The following is a 20,364-nucleotide window of genomic DNA, read 5'->3' as shown; positions in this document are numbered from 1 at the left end:
ATTATTCCATTTCTCTACTTTATTCAGAAAGATGGAGATGTTACACATATCTGTTCATCAACAAAATCTTGGTGACATAATTGTCAATTGTTTTGGAATGTGACATCGCTGAGGGGTAAGCGGAAGTTAGCTGTGTGGTTCTGCAGATTTTGTTCTGTTCTCACTCATTTATCTGGTAATCAACTGATGGAGACTAGGCTCAGCTGAATTGCCCTGCTTTGTTCCACATGTCTGTCATGCTCTTCCTGGATCCAGCAGGATATTGGTTATCTTTGATGGGGACAGTGACTCGGAAGAGGCAGATAGCAATATTCAGGAGTATTGGCAATAGTCTGTTTCCTGACCTGGGTCACAGGTACAGGTCTGTTCATTTTGTTAAAATTTATTGAGCTATACTCACAGTTTGTGTTTGTATGTATGTAATCTATAAGTTATACAATACACATTATTTAAAAAATATTAGTTAAGCAACTTCAAACATATTTAACTTTTCAAAAAAGCATAATAGGGTGGAGTGAGAGCTTATTTTTCATCCAATAATGAAACAGCTGAAATGCAGACAAAACTAAAGCAGAAGTATAATTTATGTATCCAATTTAGCGTCAGTTTATTTCCATCCTGATGTTGAAACCTAGATTATCCTGATAAACAATTTCATTTCAAAAGTCTCATTTTACTTTTTTGTCTATAGAAACATGATATTAAAATAAATCACTGAAACAAGATTTGAATTGGCTTACTTTGAACATCAAATTATGTTATAATTTATGAAACTTTCAACTGTTCACAGATCATTTTAAATTTTTTATTTTTATTATTTATTCACAGATCTTTTTTATTGTTTCTCCATAAAGTTATTGTCATCTATTTTTAATTAATTACACATATAAGTTGACTTACAAAATAGATATGGAGTGTTATTTATTTTAATTTACTTAATAGTAAGACTTGTAATAAACTATACACCATTTGGGGATGTAGAGCTCACATTTTAAATATGAAGAGAGAAGTATTTATAGTCTTATTGCTGAAAACTGATTCAAAACTATATCTATGGCAATACTAGTGCTTTCTTCATTCAGATTACTAGGTTCTAAAGCAACTACACCTAATATAATTATATTCCATGCATGTTTTCTGAAGATGTATATGTATTTTCATATAAAATCTGGATGGATTTAGTCATGCAAATATTTAATTTTCAACTGTGGAAATATATAGAGGACATAATCCATCTCCTCAAACAGGGTCAGAGAAGGACTATATTTATCTTGTTCTCTATTGTTATTGCATTTCCTGTCAGAACTCAATTGATAGTTAATAAGTGGATGAACGAACAGCAAATATATTTAGTTACCCACTAAAATGATTTTTTAAAAATCTATGTATGTAAAAAATAGGTTTAAAGTTAATGCAGATTATACTATTTTCAATAAATTATAATTTCAATTGGAATATAGAAATTTTGATAAGCTACTTTTTGTTTATGGTGCGAGGTATAAATCAGTTTAACTTTTGCACATATTCAATTATTCTAGCACTAGTTGTCAAGACCATCCTTTTTTCCACTGAATAGCTTCTGCACCTTTGTCAAAAATCAAATATGTGTGTATTTATATATATAAATACTTAAATATATATATAACATATATATGTATATATAATCACAGAGGTTTATCAATTTATTGATCTTGTCAAAGAAATTGCTTTAGTGTCACAGATTTATTGTTTGCTTTTTTGTCCTGCTTATTTCATTGTTTCTTTTTTTAAGCTCTAGTCTTTATTATTTCTTACATTGTATTTATAGTTTGGTTTTCATTTGTTCTCTTTCTAGTTTTGTCAAGTGAGTGCCATGTCATTTATTTAGATCTCTCATTTTTTAAAAAAGATTTCATTTATTTATTTATTTATTTATTTATTTACTTACTTACTTACTTACTTATTTTTTTATTTTTTAATGAGAGACACACAGAGAGAGGCAGAGACATAGGGAGAGGGAGAAGAAGTCTCCCTGCAGGAAGCCTAATATGGGACTTGATCCCAGGACTCTAGGATCATGAGCTGAGCCTACAGCAGATGCTCAACCACTGAGCCACCAAGGTGCCCCAGACCTCTCATTTTTGATATAAATATCCAATGCTACATTTTTGCACATATATTTTTGTTCAGCTCAAAATACTAACTTTTCTTTCGATGTCTTCATCTATGGGTTATTTATAAGTATCCAATTTAGTTTCCCAAATTTTTCCAATGATCTTTTATAATTTCTAATTTAATTTTTAAAACAAATACTTTGTGTAATTTTAATCATTATTTTAATTTATCGAAACTTACTTTATGGATGGTATACCCTCGGGAATTTCCCTGTGCCCTCAAAAAAAAAAAAAGAATACAGGTGATTTGGGTCAATGTTCTATAAATATTAAGTTAAGTTAGTTAATAACATTGATCAAGTATTCATGATGTTCTCTTTACTTTTCTATCAATTATTGAAAAACTGGTCTGAAGTCTTCAAATATAGTTGTGAATGTGTCTCTTTCTGCTTGTGAAATGTGTATAAATGTTTAGGATTATTATGCTGTCTTGATGAATTGACCATTTTATCATTAGGAAATGTCCCTTTGTTGCTGGCATTATTCCTTTTCTACTTTGTCTGATGTTAATATAACTACCCCAGTGTTTTGTGACTATTATGCTTTTACTTTTAACCTATTTATGCCTTTATATTTTAAGAAGATTGCTTGGAAAAAGCATATACTTGGTTCTTGCTTTCTCAGACATTATTACACTCTTTGTCTATTTTAATTAAAGCACTTAGAAGATTTATATTTCATATGATTACTGATATTGTTGAATGCACATCTATTACCTTGCTCTTGTGTTTTATTTTTCCCATCATTTTTGGTTCCCATTGCTTCTTTCTTTTCTTTTTGCCTTCTTTTGGATTATGTATTATTTTTGTGATTCCATTTTCTATTATTTATTTATTAGCTATAATTCTGTTTATGCCTTTTCTTTAGAAATTAGAAATTATTAGAAGATTAGAAATATATATCTTTAACTTAATGCAATCTACCTTCAAGTAATATTGGACCACATTGCTTACAGCATAACAACTTCACAACTGTATATTTTCATTTCTCTCCTATCCTTTCTGCTATTGGTGTGATGCATCTTACTTACACATGTGTTATCAATTCCACAACACATTGTTAATAGATAGGCAATTTTATTTTTAAAATTTTTAAAATAAGAAAAGTTTAAAATAAGAACAAGTAGGTATCATTCTTTCCTTTGTGTAGTTTCAGATTCCCATCTTCCATCTTATTAAAGAACTTTATTTCTTCTTGTAATTGCAGGTCTACTGGAAATGAATTCTTTCAATGTTTTTTTCTTTCAATTTTTTTTATATCTGAAAATATCTTTGTCTTTTTTAAAAAGTTATCTTCACTGGGCAAAGAATTCTAGGTTAAGGTTTTTTTGTTTTCCCCACTTTTTTAAAGATGTTACTCCACTGTTTCATGGCTTGTGTTGTGATGAAAAATCTGCTTTCATCCTTATCTTTGTCTATGTATGCATAGTGTGTCTTTTTAAAACAAATCTGGCTACTTTGAAGATTTTTATCGTTTTTGAAAAATTTGGTTATGAAATGCCTCAGAGTTTTCTTCATGTTCCTCATACTTGAGTTCCACTGAATTTCTTAAACCTGTGGTTTTGCAGTTTTCATCAGATCTGGAAAAGTTTTAGTCAATAATTATTCAAATACTCTTTTTCTAGACCCTTCTCTCTTGTGTCTGCTTCAGGGAACATTCAGTTACATGTATCTTACGGTGCTTGAAATCGTCCCGTGATTCAGTGATGCATTGTTTATATATTTTTTTTCATTGTTTATATTTTTTGAAGTCCTTTCCTCCTTTGTTTAATTTTGGATTTCTACTACTATAACTTCAAACATACTAATCTTCTATTGTGCAATGTCTAACCTCTCATAATTCCCATGACGTATATTTTTCATCTAAGTATAATTTCTATGTATTTACTAAACATATCTAATCTCTCCTTTAGCTTTTTGAATTCATGGAATACAGTTATAGTAACTATTTTAATTGTCTACTAGTTCTATCAATGCCATTTTCTGGATTAGTATCAACTGATGTTTATCCTCAATATGGACATTTTCCTGCTTTTTTGAATGGCTGTCAGTTTTTTATTGGATGTCAGACATTGTGATTTTACACTGTTCTGTGCTAGATATTTTTATATGCTTATAAATAATCTTGACTTTTGTTTTGTGCAGTGGTTACTTGGAAGTGGTTTCTTTCTGGTTTTTATTTTAAGCTCCGTTAAAGCAGAATCAGAACAGCATGTGGCTAGGACTAACATTTCTGAACTACTAAGGTAAAATACTTCTAAGTCTACTGGTTGACCTGTGAATTTTGAAGTTTTCCACTCTGGCTGACAGGAACAGACACAATACCCAGTCTTTTTTTTTTTTTTTTTAATACCCAGTCTTATATAATTCTGTGAATTATTTCCCTATAACCTTTATAGGTAGCTTTTTATCCGGCCTTGTGTATTTCCTCAGAATATGTTCTCATCATCTGAATAATAGGTCTACTCTGTAAAATCCAGATGCCCTTGTGCAGCTCTCTTCTCCTCATTCCTGTTCCCTGCAAACCCAATCTACTTTTGCCTCTTCCTAGAACATTCGGCTCTCTCTCTTCTATTCAACTAGAGAGGTAGCTGGAGTCTGCCCGGAAGAACTTCAATGTATGACAGTTGGAGCAACCAAAGGGCTCTCACCTCATTTGTTTCATGACTATCAGGGAACACTGCCCTTTGTTACCCAATGTTCAATGAAGCTGTTACTTCATATATTTTGCCATTTGTGACATCATTGTTTGCATCCCTGTCATTTCACTTGTTTGCAAGTGGAATCATCTTACTAATTTTTTTAATGGTGCCAATCTCAAATAGAGTTTTATTGAAGACATTGCATTTTCCACTTAATAATACAGTGTTTATAAATTGCAGTGCTTATTTCCTTTCCCTGTGCACATATTCCATATTCAAGTATCAAGAATGCCCAGTACACTTACTATAGCAGCTTGACCTTAAAGCTTCCATGGAATTTGCTACAAATCTGGATCCTTCAAATGTTGTGTAAAACAATGCTAAACCTATTATCAGGTTGGCTTAATCAACCTCTTCACTGGTAGGTCCAGAGGAGGCACGACCAGAGGGAGGAGCTCCACCACCAGGGAAGCCTCCAGGCATTCCTCCAGGCATGCCTCCTGTACTCTGGTACAAGCCTGGTAATGATGGGGTTGCAGACTTTCTCCAGCTCTTTTGTCTGATGCTCAAATTCTTCCTTCTCTGCAGTCTGGTTCTTATCAAGCCAGTTGATGATTTCATTACACTTGTCAAGAATCTTCTGTTTGTCTTTATCATTGATTTTGCCCTGAAGTTTTTCATCTTCAACATTTGCTTTCATGTTGAATGCATAAGACTCAAGTGAATTCCTGGAAGACACCTTGTCTCACTCGTTTCATCTTCAGCTTTGTACTTCTAAGTTTCCTGTACCACGTGCTCAATGTCCTCCTTGCTCAAGCTGCTCTTGTCATTAGTGATGGTAATCTTGTTCTCTTTCCCTGTGCTCTTATCCACAGCAGATACATTGAGGATACCATTAGCATCAATATCAAAAGTGACTTCAAACTGAGGAACACCACAAGGGGTAGGAGGTATGCCTGTGAGTTCAAACTTGCCAAGTATGTTGTTATCCTTGGTCACAGCACACTCACCTTCATATACATGAATAAGCACACTGGGCTGTTTGTCAAAATAGGCAGTGAAGGTTTCTTTCTGTTTGGTAGGAATGGTAGTATTGCACTTGATGAGCACAGTCATGATTCCTCCAGCAGTTTCAATGCCAAGAGAAAGTGGGGTGACATCCAACAGCAGCAAATCTCAAACATTTTCAGATTTGTCACCAGAAAGAATAGCTGCCTGGACAGATGCACCATAAGCAACAGCCTCATCAGGTTTGATGCTCTTATTCAGTTCCTTTCTATTGAAGAAATCTTGCAGAAGTTTCTGAATCTTGGTGATATGAGTAGAACCACCCACCAGGACAAAATAATGCACCTGAGACTTGTCTAGCTTGGCATTCTGAAGAGCTTTCTCTACAGGGTCCAGGGTGCCATGGAGCAGGTCAGCATTTAATGCTTCAAACTGGACATGAGTAATAGAGGTATAGAAGTCAATTCCTTCGTGCAGAGACTCACTCTTAATACTGGCCTGGGTGATGGAAGAAAGTGTATGCTTAGCATGTTCACAAGCAGTACGGAGACGACAGACTGCCCTCTTGTTTTCGCTGATGTCCTTCTTGTATTTGTACTTAAACTCTGCAATAAAATGGTTGATCATTCGGTTGTCAAAGTCTTCTCCACCTAAGTGGGGGTCTCCAGCTGTGGACTTGACCTCAAAGATCCCATCTTCAATAGTAAGGACTGACACATCAAAAGTGCCACCTCCTAAATCAAAGATCAACACATTCCTTTCAGCTCCAACCCTCTTGTCTAAGCCAAGCAATAGCAGCAGCAGTTGGCTTATTGATGATTCAAAGTACATTGAGACCAGCAATAGTTCCAGCATCTTTGGTAGCCTGACACTAAGAGTCATTGAAGTATGCAGGTACTGTGACAACTGCATTGGTAACAGTCTTCCCAAAGTAGGTCTCCGCAATTTCCTTCATCTTTTTCAAAACCATAGAGGACACCTGCTCTGGATAGAAACTTTTTGTCTCTCCCTTGTATTCTACTAGGACCTTGGGCCTGCCAGCATCATTCATCACCATGAAGGGCCAATGCTTCATATCATATTGGACGACAGTATCATCAAATCTACATCTATTCATGCATTTGGCATCAAAAAATGTGTTTGTGGAGTTCATCGCAACTTGATTCTTTGCAGCATCACTGATCAATCGTTCGGTGTCAGTGAAAGTGACATAACTTGGGGTAGTTTGCTTTCCCTGATCATTGAAAATTATTTAGTTTCCCATGCTGGAAGACACCCATGGAAGAGTAGGTGGTGCCAAGATCAATGCCAACTGTAGGTCCCTTAGACATAGTTGCTTCTGTGTGGGCTGGGCTCGACTCGAGGAGAAAACAGCCATCTGGAGATACGGCGCTGCTCTCAATGAGACCCTTCTTATTAAAATTTAAATGAGATTATATCACTCCTCTGCTTCAAAATCTTCACTTCCCATTTCACTCAGTAGCAGCCAAAGTCCTAACATAGGTCTACAAGGCTTTACATTAACTGGGTGGGCATCATTCTGAACTCATTCACTACTATTCTCATCCTCACTTATCTGCTCTGGCCACAATGAATCCCTTGCTTTTTGTTAAATAAGTTAGGTGTACTCTCTTCTCAGGATGCTAGCTCTTGATGCTTCCTCTGTCTGGAATGTTCTTTCCCTAGATAATCATATAGCTCACTCTTCAAATATTGTATTCTCATCAAGGAATGCTGTGTTCATACTATCTAAATTTACAATCTAAATCTGATGCTCCTCATTCCCTTTTTATTTTTCTTCTGAGTGCTCATGCACACACATGCACACACATACTTTTCTAAACATCTTATTATATCAGATATAATTCTGGCTTGCCTTTTACACATTTCTCCTTCTAATAAGGTATAATTTTCCCCATTTTATTTTTATCCTAATAATGTAGTAAGAATTTAAGTGTTAAGCATAATCACTAAAAAGTCAATAGAAATCAAATGTTAACACAATGCAATCTCAGTTCTTTCAAAAAATAGAACAGGTACTTCACCTGGTAGGTTAAAAAGTTCTGATTACCCTATCCATTGGGAAGTGTAGGTATGTGTTAAGATAACCATATCGTAATCTCCTGCCATTATCTGAGTAAAATAACAACAGGAAATTCCAAGAAAAATAATTTAAAGCAATATAAGAGCTATTGAGTTATACAAAACCTATTCCCTTATTTATATAAAGGCACACTTGCTTTCAGATGTCCATGTAAATCAGATTTAATTTAACATATTTTTAAGTTTTAATAAAATCAATTCAATTCAAACAACTACTATAAAACATTCAATTTACTTTTCAGATAGGGTGAGAAAGTAGCAGTATCCTAGAGTACTATACTACGGTTTATTTCTGATGAAGAATAATCATTCAGCTACTAATATTTTCATCAAGTTTATTTGTATTCGTGGTTACAATCAGGATCTAGCAATATTTTGGGGAGTATAATAAATTAAGAATGGAGTATTAAAAACTAAAGTTATGAGATGAAAGATTTTCAATTATTACCCTGAAACCTTAATCTTCCAAAACTTGAATGGAAATGAGTAGTTAAAATAACATGTCTAAAACATTTCTTGAGATAACGATATGGCACTTCAGAAAACAGAAGGGGCCTATCAAATCAGACCAGGCACTGAACACCGATCTAGTTAAATGTAGTCTACTATGCCCATAGCAGACTGGATTATAGGAACCTACAAATGGTCACACACATCTCAGAGCACTCTTCACACCTGGGGTGGTTTTAAACACAAAGTATTTCAGTATAAAATTCTTGCTAACTGCCATTTCTATGTGTTAGCTTTTCCCACTATCCAGGTAAAATAGAAAGATATGTGTCCATAAGATCCAAAAAGAAAAAAAAAAAGGTAAGAAATCTTAGGTAAGGTGGGAAAAGTGTGGAGGAAAAGAAATCTAAACGATAGCACAAATAGATTTCAAAATGAGTACTGAAAAGAGAAAAATATCCTATTTTTAAGTACAGAATTATTCTTTTTCATTTAATAAACCAGATTTCAAAGCAAAGGAGTACTAAATAACAAAATGCTCAAATAATAAAAAGATTTAAAAAAGCAAATGGTGTAAAATGCAACATTAAAAACATTATATGCAGGAAAATTTACTTTAAATCTCCCCAAAGGAAGAGATAGAATTAGAATTTACTATCTTGTTTTGCAGTAATGATTTGGATGATTCATCATAGTAGTTCTTTTGTTTACTTGCTCTGTGCATTTAACAATATTAGCTGTAAACACAATTAAATGCAAGAGGTCTGGCTTAGTGGTCATCCACAGAGATTTGCTACTAAATGTGACAAATGATCTTGTTATAAGGAACTCAAACTGCAGAACACTCCGAAGTGTCTAGACTTTGTTATGAGCAACTCTCAAGTTTTAGAGATTTCTTCACCAGGGTTGACCATAAATAACTAATAAATATAAATGACCACATAATCTCCTATTTCGTCTTTACAGCAATATCTCCATGCACACAATGCACACACACAGAGCAGAGGCCATTGTACCACTATCTCAAAGATCTCTATTTATTTTTATTTAAGTTAAATTAATTCACACGTAGTATATTATTAGCTTCAGAGGTAGAGTTTAGTGATTCATCAGTTGCATAGAACACCCAGTGCTCATTACATCAAGGTCTCTGTTTAAAAATCATCCTTGTCAGTTAGAGGACAGTGTGGTTTTTGAAGTAGGTGGAGAGAAAAATACAATATGAAGAATCAGCTGGAAAAAGTGATTTTTAACAGAGGACAGTTCTTAATCTTGAAATAGTGAGGAAGGTAAACCTCAAACCACTGTAGTATGCTAGTACTTATCAATAATTTTGATACAAATCCTGTCCATTCCCCTGGATAAGAACAACAACTACCTTAGGAGAAATTATCCTACAGGTAAATTTCCACGCAAGAGAGGTCTATGCCTATGATTGGACTGCTATGAAAAATATTTTTTTTTTCTGATAATGTATTTCACTTTCTGAAACTTGCCTAGTTAGAGATTCCTCTAAGTGTAAGTTACATGTATACTTTATTTAAAATATGACTTTCTAGGGCAATAAATACTGTGGAGAATAGGGTAAAGATATATAAATCATTAACACAGCTTTAAGTCCTTTTCTCAATTTCTTCTTAATAGCTATCAAAGGGTGTAATAGTGAAGATAGGGGAAATATGATGGCTGTGTAGATAAAGTAATTTTGGATTAGTTAAGCCCTCTAAAGGGTTTAAAATGAGGGTAGAGAAGGTCAGGGTGGGATTATCAGTGTGAAAGGGTTGTAGTATTGAGGATGTTATGAGAATAGTGAAAGGGAAACTTATAAGGAAAATGAAAAATTACTCAAAGGAAAGAGATAAAAGGAAAATTTTCTTATTCCAAAAATTTGCTAGTGTGACTTTGTCTGGACTGACACTTTTTCTTTGAATTCTGCAGGATGTTAAGAGTCCCAAGACATGTTTGTCTTTTCAACTGATTTGGATGCAGAAATCAGAGGTGAAGTGTATTTGGTAAAAGTCTCTAAAGTTGTTATTTAAACATTAAGGTTAGAATCATATATCATACTTTGCATAGAATTTAGGGCTTTCATCACATCTTCAAAGCTCTAACTTTTTAATATAAAACAGATAATCCTGGAAACATTAAGTCTCAGTTTAACATTTTTTTTTGAAGATTTTATTTATTTATTAATGAGAGACACACAGAGAGAGGCAGAGACACAGGCAGAGGGAGAAGCAGGCTCCCTGTGGGGAGCTGGATGTGGGACTTGATCCCAGGACCCCGGGATCATGCCCTGAGTCAAAGGCAGATGCTCAACCACTGAGGCACCCATGTGTCCCTAATATATTTTTTACATGTCTGATGAAGATATTTTTATATAAAACTTTTCTTCAAAATATTCATGACATGAGTCATAAACTGAACTTGTGTCAACTTGATATAATGAAAATGAGCTCTGGTTTGAGAATCAAGAAATTCAAGTGAATTGAGAACCAAAACCCTTTCATTCTACCACTAACTTCTCAAATATATGTCTTTAAGTTATCACTGAACATTTCTGAATCAAAATGTTCATGTATATAAATTTATAGTTTCTAAGGTTTCTTCCAACTAAAAAAAATGTATTTAATTAAACTCATAACCTACCCCTTCTGTTATACCTTAATATTGCTTTCTTTTATCCCTTTGCACTTTTCTTCTTTTCCTTGACTTCCCAAATATCAACAGATCACCATTACTTGCTTTGTAGCTTTAAATCAAGAAGTCCTAGTACAAAGAGAGGGTACAGATCATAACCTTCTAAACTTTAATTCAGTACAATATGTGCTTCTTCCAGGATATTTTCCTTCAGGACCAAAATCTATTGCATAATATGCAATTTTTCATTCATTCATTTAGTAATCAAATGTGAATAAGGCCTGCAATGGAGCAGAGACTGTGCTACCAATGGGGACACAATAATGCAGACCCCTTCTACATAAATGTCCCAAGCGAGTGGGAAAATCCAATACAATCAACAATTACTTTAATACTATAATAAAACATGCTTGAAAGAGACTGAGGAAGAGCGTATATAATCTGATCTTGAAATAGTTCAAAAGGGGTTCATGTTGATTCAAAAGGTAATATAGAAACTCAGGCCCAAATGACATATAGAAACCAGCCAAGGACAAATGAAAATAGATATGAGGCAGGCTATTTAGAGTAGAGAGAAAAGCATCACAGCATCACAGATGGGGAACTAAGGGATCATAAACAAACATCCTAGAGACATGAGGAAGCATGAAATATTTGGGAAAATGATCATTTTCATTGCCCTGGAGAAGAGTGTTTAAGGGAAAAATGTAAGGGGATGATGACTGGAGAGGTAGGCAGAAAGATTATTAATCACTTAATAATGTTGCAGTTTAGAGAGATTTTTTAGGATGCTATGTGAATGACTTATTAAAATTAGAAAATCAAGTTAGAAAGATTAGTTATTAGATCCCTCATCCACTTTTTTATTAGTTTTTTTCCAGTTTGCAATACATATTACTAAAGAATAAAAAAAATGTCAGCAGCTATTTGTAACTACTGATATTCTGCTATGCCATATAGGCAGCTAATAAATACCTATGAATTGAAATGTCCTGCTATAAGACATATTTAAGATTATGATGTCATATTTCAAGCACATTTCTTCTTTAATAAACCTTATATTTTGGAATAATTTCAGATTTACATTAAATTTGCAATGATAGCTCAGAGAATTTCCATATATTATTTACTTAGTTTCCCCTAAGGTTAACACCTAATGTAAGCATCGCTTACACACAGCTCTGATTCAAGAAAAGATGTTATTCTACTGAATTGATGGTTTTTATGTCCTTATGATGAAGTGGAACTGACTCTTGGTTAATTGATTTAAAACTAAGAAAATAGGGGATCCCTGGGTGGCGCAGTGGTTTGGAGCCTGCCTTTGGCACAGGGCGCGATCCTGGAGACCTGGGATCGAGTCCCGCCTTGGGCTCCTGGTGCATGGAGCCTGCTTCTCCCTCTGCCTGTCTCTCTCTCTCTCTCTCTCTCTCTCTCTCTCTGTGTGACTATCATAAATAAATAAAAAAAATTAAAACTAAGAAAATACTTAAACCCACGATTATCAAAGAGTGATACAAATTTATATATTACTATTGAATGAAAATATATTATCCCATAAAATAATGGTTGTTCATGTTTTACACTAAGGTGGTATCAACTGATGTTTATTAAAATGGCAGTATTACAGGCCCCATCATATAAGAATTGTCATCTATTAAAATCTGGCCTATGATTTTTGCTACAAAATTTGGTCTCCCAGTAACCATAATATCTTATGCAGAATCTCATTAACAGTCATAGTAGGAGAAGCAGAATGGCAGCAGACTTAGGAATCAAAGAAAATGTTTTATTTCTCTTAAATATGATTAAGATCTTAGAAACATTCCATAGAAGTAGTGTAATTTTTTTCTAAGTCAGTCTATATTCCATTTACCATATAAACATACTGATTATAGATCATACAGAGATAATTCTGTTTTTTTTTTTTAAGTCACTTTGTTGGCTGTATATGGTAGAGGAAAATTATACTTCAGTTTCTTCCTGTTGAGGACATAGCAGAACCATATTTCCCAATATTCCTCGTATTTAGGTTGGGGCCATATGATTCAGTTCTGGCCCAAAGGATGTGGGAAAAAGAGATATACACTACTTCCAGAGATGGTCATTAACCTCACTGCCTTACTATCTTTGCTCTTGCCATTCCATTATGACCTAAAAGACCAAGTATTATAATAGGGAGGTGCCTGAATCATCCTTAAATAAGAATGTGAGCAAGAGCAGCCACCCAAACTATATAAGACTGGAATGAAAGAGAATTAAATTTTTCTATCAAACTTTGAAATTCTGGGGGTATTATTTGATGTACATTCATATGTTAATACTCCGTGCTTCATTAAGGAAAAGATCCTAGTTACTCAGTCTTTTGTTATTGTTCTTACATTAGCTATGATCATCATTCAATTTAGGCAACATGTTATGATCATCTATTATTCTGAGCACAGGGAACTATTAAATGAACAACATATGTCCATAGACAAGCTCATAGAAGCTCATACCTAAATTACTATAAAATGGTACAGAAGAAAAAGCTCTATTGATTTTTGTGTTTGTTTATTTGTTTTTAGTTTAGTTTAGATCCAAGAAATGCCAATTATTATTTGTAACCTAGGGTTAATCATATAATCTTTTTTACATTCAGTGCTTAATATATGCTCTTTCCTTTCTACTTTTTTCTTTCCTTTCTATTATTCCTTGTTATTTTCGTTCATTGATCCCCTATACTAAACATTCAAGTTCTATAAATCTGAATATTAAGAAAAATCAACTAATTGATTGACAACTAATTTCATGTCTTTGATTCTCAATAAAAGTTGTTATCTCCCTGGTCTCCAAAGACATCACAACTAAAAAAGGGAAAAATAATGAACTACCAAAAGTAATTGAAGGTATCGTTAAAAGTATTATTTTTATCTCTTTCCTAATTAATCACACCAAAATAATTTTCAGAGAATGTGTCCAGGAAACCTTCATATGACATCATATGATAATAGACATGCAGTTTTCTTGGAAAAGTTAAGCATAACCCATCACCAAGAGAAGTCATTGATAAAATGCATAAATAAGTACTGACCAAACCAAAGCCTTTTACACAGAACTTAAAAGTCTTACACAAAACATAAGTATTTACACAAAAAAGCATTATTTATGCCAAACTTGAGCAACAAAAGAAGCTTTTTAGGGACTTAAAATAAAGTAGCATAACAAAACATTAACTCATTGGTGCATTCAAATACAGATATTATTACAGAACTAGAAAATGTGTTTACAGATGGTTGCTTTATTAACATTTTTTCCTAATAGCCACTAGAGGAGAAAGATCCGGTGATATGAAAACATGGAGAAATGAAAATGTGAACTTCAGAATGTGAAATAATATTGTTGAACATAGAGTCAATATTCACTACCTCAGTAGAAATAATTTCTGCTCAAGTAATATGCAATTAATCTTGTTATATATACATATATATAAAATTAATATGAAAAGCTGAAAACCTATAACAATAATCTTAGAAAATACCTAGATTACTTAAACAACAATTCTACAGCAGAAATCTTTAATAAGATCTCTAGAAACTAAATTAGCAGAGTTGAGCCAAATTCTATATTTAATTAATCACTGGTAGCAAAATAGAAAAATGCAACTTTTTTTTAATAACTCATTTTCCTTTTATTATTTAAATGTATTCTTAAGGTATTCCATACTTTCACAAGTCCCTTTGGAAACTTGTTTATTGATAAGGAAGATTAATGATGTGTAACAAAAAATGTTTATTTCATCTTGTGTCTTATTAGAATGCTGATATATTTGAACAAGTACCACTACACTAAGTGAGTAGCACAGATACATAAAACTGGTTTTGTGACCATCTATTTACCAATTCACTATCTATAAGAACTATTGCTTTTTATTTTATATCAGCATACTCTTTCTAAATGTAACATTTTTTTTCCTTTTTTACAAATACACTTATTCAAAAATTTATACATTATCAGCAATTAATATACCTATGTTTAACAAAAAATCTGTCAATTTATATTGATCATTGTAATCCTATGTTATACTGCTTTCTATTTTTTAATTCCCATTAATATATGGTGTTATGAAACTTTTAGGTGTACCATGTAGTAATTCAAAAATTGCATACTCTACTCAGTGCTCATCATTAGTGTACTCTTCATCCTCTTCACCTATTTCATGCATCTCCCCACCCACCTTAAGTGTAATATTCTTTCTTTTTTTTAAGATTTTATTTATTTGTTCATGAAAGATACAGAGAGAGGCAGAGACATAGAGGGAGAAGCAAGATCTTTGAGGGGAGCTAATGTGGGACTCAATCCTGGGACTCTGGGACCACGTCCTGAGCCAAAGGCAGGTGCTCAACCACTGAGCCACCCAGGTGTCCCAAGTGTAACATTCTTAAGAATTGTCAAAATTTAAATTGTTTATTGAATGGATAACAAGATAATTTTTAGTAATATAAACAACTACAGTTTGGTTTATGGTCTTATTTTTTTGCTAATGAGGTAAATTAAAAATTAAAATCTTAAACATCAGGCCTGATTCTAAATTAATGAGCAAAGAACAATGTAATTCTTAGTAGGCAGTACTATAAAAGGTATCCTTCCTATCTACTAGAATTTTACCTGAAACAGTAATCAATATGGATTTTAGTGAGATTGTCATATTATTGGTCTTGAATAATAATACCTTTCTTAGACACTATTCATATCTTTCATTCAGATTGCTTTCTCAGCAACACTATAGTAGATATTTGTTATACTTTTTTGGTTGTCCATATTTTGAACCCTTTTTTCTATGTTAAGGAGTAACTTAGTTTTTCAGGAACACTCCTCATAAAATACACTTTCAAAATCCCAACTACTCATTTGCCCAACCTCTTGTAGCACAGCGGAAGCACCCTTCCTGGGCATTACATTTAGGTATAACCACTGGGGCTTTGGGTCAGAAGCTAGTTTTATGAAGAAGCAGAAAGAGCATGGGCTCCATTCTAATGAGGATGCTGCTCGTAGAGTCAAATACACACACCTGGTTTCCAAAGATGACAATGGCAGCAATCTGACAGCAATATCTCCTGATGGTGATTTCAGCTGTATGTTCATCCCAGTGACAACAGTGATAAGTCTACACTGGACCAGTTTTGTGATATGATTTGAGACACTGTTCTAGCCTGGATGATTCCAACCATGATTCTTGTCCTTTTAGAGACACTTTGAGGTACCACATATACTTTCAATAAAACTTTTTTTCTATTGAAATTCTCTAGAATTGTTTTAGTTGGCTTTCATATAAAAACTTTGAGGGGCACATGGGTGACTCAGTCAGTTAAGCTCTGACTCTCGGTTCTGGTTCAGGTCATGATCTCACCATGCTGGGATCAAGCCCTGTGTCAGGCTGTGCACTGAGCAAAGAGCCTGCTTTAGATTCTCTCTTTCTTCACCTCTCTCTCTCTCTCTCTCTCTCTCTCTCTCTCTTCTCTCCCCTCTCCCTCTCTGGTAGTCTAGTGGTTAGGATTTGGCCCTTTCTCTCAAATAAATACAATCTTAAAATTAAAAAAAAAAACTTTGATACTAAAGCTGAATGTAGTGATTAGAGACAATTTTAGTTTGTCTCATTTTAAGAAGAAAAATATTTTTCGGAACACAAACAGTCATGCTGGGCATGTGTAGGGAAAAGTCTGTGCAGGACCAAAGTGATGAATAGTGGCAGGTACTCTTGATTGTAACTGTGGATTTGTTTTATATCCTACACAAAGCTTCCTTCTTATTATCACAACTCATCTCCAAATATAGAGATTGAAAGGTCAAATATTTGCTTCACTTGCTTCCTTTACAGTTCTGGAATAGGAAGTGATAATTTGGCCCAATCTAGAAAAATTAGACATTATGGGGGAAATGTATGTTTACCTGTGGGTAAAGTGTTTCCTCCTAAAGATGAGAACTTGGGACAACTGGATGGCTCAGTGGTTGAGCATCTGCCTTTGGCTCAGGGTGTGATCCTGGAGTCCTGGGATTGAGTCCCACATCGGGCTTCCTGAGTGGAGCCTGCTTCTCCCTCTGCCTGCGTCTGTCTCTCTCTCTCTGTCTCTCATGAATAAATAAATAAATAAATAAATAAATAAATAAATAAATAAATAAATAAAATATTTAAAAGAAAAGATGAGAACTTGAACAAGAAATAGCTGTTGTCTTTGGCTGGTTATTTTTGTTTACAATGTGATCTCTGAAAGTATAAACACCACTCTGTAACTGTAAGGAATCAAACCTAGGAACAAGCCATTACATCAAGGAAGTCAAGAGCAAGGGGCACCTGGGTGGCACAATCAGTTACGCATCTGCACAAGTCATGATCCCAAGCTCCTGGTATCCAGCCCTACTTGGGGCTAACTGTTCAGTAGGCAGGCTTTATTAACACTGTTTAATATTATTTAATCTCCTTCTCTTTCTCCCTTCCTCTCTGCTGCTCCCCCTGCTTTTTCTCTCTCTCTCTCTCTCTCTCTCTCACTCATTTTCTCTCTCTCGCTGTCTTTCTGTCAAATCAATCAACCAATCAATCAATCTTTAAAAAAAGGAAGTCAAGAGCTAAACCATGATTAAATCCCAAAACACCTTTCATCATGATACTGAGAAATGGAAAATAGCCTACTGTTGAACAGAGTTGTAACCTGAAGCCGAAAACAATGTTCAATGAGACCTACAGAAAATGAATATATTCACTAAACAACAGAGGCAAACTAAGTGAGAATTTATAGAATATTTGTGTCACCGAAATATAACCAGTATATGAATATCCTATGAACATGTATTTTTTAGTACTACCAATGAAATTAATGGGTAGATAATACTTCCCAAATAAAAAATCTAAGGAATTTTCTCTAATAGTACACAATACAATTATGGGACTATATGTAAAACTCAAAGTCCCAAGTCACTCTTTTCTAATTATAAAATGCATGCATACTGAAGAAAAAAAAATTATCTTCCAGAAATCTTGAAAGCCAGAATTATACAGATAGTACTTTAATTATTTGTCCTTTCAGAATGTATTGTTTGGGGTGCCTGGGGGGCTTAGTGGTTATGCATTCAACTCTTGATCTCAGCTGAGGTCTAGATCTCAGGGTTATGATGAGTTCAAGCCCTGCACTGGGCTCTGTGCTCAGTGTGGAGCCTACTAAAGGAACAAACAAACAAATGAACAAACAATGTTTCTTTGAAAAAAAAAAACATATTGTTTTATACTTCTGAATTGGTATCAACTCATTTTCAGAAAGAAAAAATCTTAGGTCACTTAAAATGAATCTAAACTGGAAATAAATTTAACTCTTATTTCAATATAAACTGGAAACAAATTTATCTCTTATTTCAAGTATTCAGAGTTAGACTCTTGAGTATTTAATAAGATAATTTTAAAGACATTAAGAAAAGCTGAAAGTACAATTAGATAAAGAGAAGAAACCTCAAGATTTTTAATTACAGGAAGGCACTATCTTTCTGAAGACTGGAAAAATAAATTTAAAAAGTAATGTTGATGGAACCAGTTAAAAATGGCCTTCTGGCAAAAACTAGAAGTCTGATGGCATTTCTGGTCAGGTTTGACTATGAAGAAGCAGTTATCTCCTGGCTGGAGCCATGAAGGAAACTCACCCACCTGATAAAAAGAGTGACGAAGAAATACCCTGGCTTCACTCTTTCTCTTGCCCTCCATCTTCCTTCTATCACCTCATCTGCCTTCCTATTGGCCAACCCTAACCAGAAGGTGGTTGGCATATTAATTTGTCTATTTTTTGCACTAGATTGTTTGCATTATGGAACTAATTTTGCTCAAGACTTTGTCTTATCTAATTAGAAGAGAGTGTTGCATAGCAATCAGAAAGTATTTCTTGAAAGAATAAACAGAAACACACTTTTCTCTGGAATTTCGTAATCTCTCTCTTCTGTGATAGAGAAGATAGATCAAAATAATGAAGACATAATCAGGAGGTTTGCATAAACAGATACATATCAAACACTGCAATTTACAAATATATAATATGCTATGTTTTTAGGTATCATAAAACAGCTGATCAAATAATTATTCACCAAAAACATATTTACATTCCAAAATATAGAACTGTATAAGCCATGGTTTCCGAATCATTAATTAAATTACTAATCAGAATGCTTAAAAATTTAATTCAATTTCAAAATTTTAAAAAGTATATATACTATAGAAAGCAAATCTATGATGACAATTCAGATAATGAAAATAAGATTAGTCTATGGCATATGGCCAAAACTGTAGTCAAAGGCAAATATGTAGCCTAATTTCATGATTAAAAAAAAAATTAGAAATGGACTAAATTTAACTAGGAAAATAGAATCAACAAAATTAAACCTAGAAAAAGTAAGAGGAATAAAATAATAAAGACAATCAGAAAAATCAATGACAACGGAAAAATCACCATATAATTGCTAGGTAAATCCAAAAGCTATTTCAAATAGACACATAGAAATTTTATTTAAAAGAAAAATACCACAAATAATGGAATGAGAAAATACATATACTTATTACATGGGAAAAGACAGAGAATCTTATTTTTATAGATGCTATGCAAAAATAAATTATTTACTGGAGCAGATAATTTGTCAGATTGAGTCCAATAAAATATATAATTTATCAATATCCATTAGTAAATTATAAAGATTTAGTCTATTTAGAATTACTTCTAAATTGGCCATAGGCCTTTAGCATAAGCCTGAAGCAGTGGGTGCTAGTAGCGAAGCATGAAGAAAAGTAACTTAATTTTAAAGACTATAGGATTTGGAAGTACAGACATAAACACACAAGAATGTTAGCAATATAGGAAGATACAACACAAAACCAAATCAGTAATGAATGCCTAGAGTAGTAATAAGTATATTATGAAAATATTTATAAATTGTTAATATCACTCTATTAATATCTTTATGTATGATCTATAATATAGAGAATTATAAAAAAATCAATAATAAATATTAGAACATTTGGAATTGGGTAATGATATTCCTCATGATTCTATAATTGGATGATCTACTTCAAACCAGACTACTGGTGGAAATGTCTGGGTGGTTGAGCATCTGCCTTTGGCTCAGGGCGTGATACCACGTTTCTGGGATTGAGTCCTGCATCAAGCTCCTGACTCAGGGAGCCTGCTTCTCCCTCTGCATATGTCTCTCCCTCTCTCTCTCTGTCTGTCATGAGTAAATAAATAAAATCTTTAAAAAAAGACTACTGATGAAAACACAATGGCACAAAATCTCTGGGATTTGGCCAAAGCAGTTCTAAAAGGGAAGCCGATAGACGTAATAGACCTACCTCAAGAAGCATGGACA

General features: G+C 33.6%; 1 protein-coding gene and 1 pseudogene across 1 annotated transcript in view; both read right to left on the bottom strand.

The window, feature by feature from the left end:
• LOC129514645 (low-density lipoprotein receptor-related protein 1B) overlaps nt 1–20,364 on the bottom strand; it is a 1,831,349-nt gene that overhangs the window by 1,066,310 nt on the left and 744,675 nt on the right. The window lies entirely within an intron of this gene.
• LOC129514647 (heat shock cognate 71 kDa protein-like) lies at nt 5,197–7,133 on the bottom strand (annotated as a pseudogene).

Source organism: Nyctereutes procyonoides, unplaced genomic scaffold, assembly GCF_905146905.1.
Source record: "Nyctereutes procyonoides isolate TBG_1078 unplaced genomic scaffold, NYPRO_anot_genome, whole genome shotgun sequence".
In the NCBI taxonomy this organism is placed as follows: Eukaryota; Metazoa; Chordata; class Mammalia; order Carnivora; family Canidae; genus Nyctereutes; species Nyctereutes procyonoides.
The sequence above is the reverse complement of the archived record's forward strand: the minus strand, read 5'-3'. Positions and strand labels throughout refer to the sequence as shown.